Source organism: Hippoglossus stenolepis, chromosome 1 (assembly GCF_022539355.2).
Source record: "Hippoglossus stenolepis isolate QCI-W04-F060 chromosome 1, HSTE1.2, whole genome shotgun sequence".
Classification (NCBI taxonomy): domain Eukaryota; kingdom Metazoa; phylum Chordata; class Actinopteri; order Pleuronectiformes; family Pleuronectidae; genus Hippoglossus; species Hippoglossus stenolepis.
Genome location: NC_061483.1, coordinates 18,046,607 through 18,049,421, shown reverse-complemented (window position 1 = coordinate 18,049,421; position 2,815 = coordinate 18,046,607).

Below are 2,815 nucleotides of genomic sequence, written 5' to 3'. Positions count from 1 at the left end.
TGCAACTTTAATTCGATCAACTTGATGGCGTGGACCGTGATGCGTGATTAGTGGGCGTGGTTCGGCGTTGCGTGACGGACACAGTTTATCCTTCCCGCGGTGCACAAAGCGCACGCAACTCTATTCGTTGTCCATACATACCTAGCTGTGTATCAACCCTCTCATTCTAGTGAACACCAATGCTTACGTTTTTTTACACTGACAACTTGAAACCCTGTGAATATAACCATTTTCTACCACATGAATTACCTCTTGTATTTTCTCCCATAATATGATGAATACTCATCAGCAAAGATCCCAATGTCACCCTGAACTTGAGAGAACACATCATTAATCATAATGGAAAACAATATTGGACTAATGACGCTGCCCTGAGGAGTACCGTTTTCCATCCTATACCTTCCTGATAAAGCTGTCCCAATTCTTACCTGAATAAACTTATTAAATATAAAGTCTCTGATCCAATTATATGTCCATCTACTGTTTCTTCTTCTTCTTCTTCTTCTTCTTCTTCTTCTTCTTCTTCTTCTTCTTCTTCTTCTTCTTCTTCATTCCCTGTTTTCCTTCATGACATGTCAAAGACTGTCAAGGTGTCTTTGATATTACAGCCATCTAAGTCTATATAAAGGCAAATAAAGCGACCTGTTAGATAATGTTAGACGATGTTAGATAATAAATGTGATAACCACAGTTTTGGTATAAACTGCAAGAAATTGTGATTAAAACAGTTAAAATTAATGATGTATCACCTTCCATCCTATGCACAAAAAGATATACACAGATAATTACTTCCGCCAAGGAGGTTATTTTTACAACCACGATTCTTTGTCTGTTAGTTCGCAGGATTACGCAAAAACATCTCATGTGCATGACCTTGTCGAACATCTTATTTTTGTTACAAGGAAATCGATGCCATCTAGAAATGCATTCATAAAAATTCCATAAATTAGTTCAGAGTGGTTGAAGGGAAAAAAATATGAATTAAAGAAAACAGAATTAAAATTTAAAATAAAGGTGAAAAAATGTACCTCAGAGGAGGGGATTAACAGCTTCTTAAATGTAGCACATGTGTATATAAAATAATAAAGTGATGTGACTGATGAAAGAAGTAATAATATAATACATTAAATTCTAAAGTCCTTAAATCATATTGCACAACTCAATATGCAACATAAAGCAGTATGGTAAACATGCGTAACTGAAAACTAGTGTGTACAACAAGGCACAAGTTACAATACTAAAGTGCTTTTTTTCTTAATGAATTATTATGGGATTCTTAAATGACACTGAATAATAATATAGACCGTGGATGACTCTCCACTGGGCCCGGTCCCCGACCGCCCTCCCCCGCTGCCCCATCAGGTCCCAGGTTCGCAAGTGCTGCTTGGCATTCGAATCCCCATCAAAACACAAGGTTCTTGTATCTCGGACATACATGGTCCAATTGACTCCAAACCGGACATGTTTGACAAGAGTCCCAGCCCGAAGTTTTATAGTACATCACATGGTCTGACTGTGCCGTGGCGTCAAGGTTTGATGATTTGCCAAAAAAGAGGGATTTATTATAACTCCTCTGTGCATTTTCCAATCCTCACCCCTCACCTGAAACTCCGGAGATTTCTGTGTTGTTGGTATGGCATGACCCAATGTATGTTTTTATTCACTTACTAATTCATCCGAAATAGAGTGTGGAAAAGAAGTGCTCTTCAGGCAACACTTTACTGTCTCAGAAATAAAATACAGCCTCTTGTTCCTGTGTAGGTGTCTGTGTTTCTCTCATTATACTTCATGCTCTACTTTTGCTTCATTTCCAGGTAAAAATCTCTGAGATTAGGTTATAAACCTTCTGGCCAAGATGGCAGCATAAAAACAATGCTTCTACAACAAATAATACTGAGTAAATTTTCCTCTTTAAATTGGGGTGTGGGTTCTCTTTAATAGAATGACGTTTTCCTGATCTGGTTTCAGTCTGCTGAAAGTAATGATTAAGATTTACAAACTAGCTTGAAGCACACCAGATATATTTAATATAGGTTCCATTTGTGCAATCTTGTATATGAAACAGCTAATGAAACATCTTTAATTGATCAATTGTGCCCATACAGAACTGGTATGACAGACTTTATTGATTCCATAACCATTTAAAACCATCCACTTTCTATGCCCATAACATGTAATTTTGCCCCCTGGTGGTGAATTATAATAGAGGCACAGAGAAACATCCAATAAAACCCTCAGATAAAAAAGCCAAAATGTGCACTTATTGAATTTCTGACTTCCACGCGTTACACTCACCAGCTGCTCTGTTACTGGTAAATAGAATAATACTTCTGAATCCCACTAATCACACATGGATCAATAAAACACATGCACCATTAGTACATTGCAGTGTTATGTTGCAAGTTTTGCCCTGAATTCTGTGCAGTATAAAAGCTCACAAATATAAATCTAGTGAGGTATTTTGATAGGGTTGTGTTTGATTCGAACGCTGTTTAGTTATATCACATGTAGGTCCGATTCGAACAGAGTGTGCAAAGTGTTATGAATATACAGCCATAGACCACAAAAGACATTTTATGGTCCTGCTACAACCAAACGACTGGCAGCATCACTGGGCTGTATATAGCCAGGGGCCTCCCTTACTGTGTCTCCAGCCAGGAACGTTGAAGGGATTTTAAGGCAAAAGGAACCTGGAGGGCCCCACATTAAACCACCACACACATGTTGGACTAATGACACTGCACACACATTTAGACATTCTAGTATTCAACCTAACCTTTACCATTATGAAGCTTTTGGGTGAAAACTGGTGCCA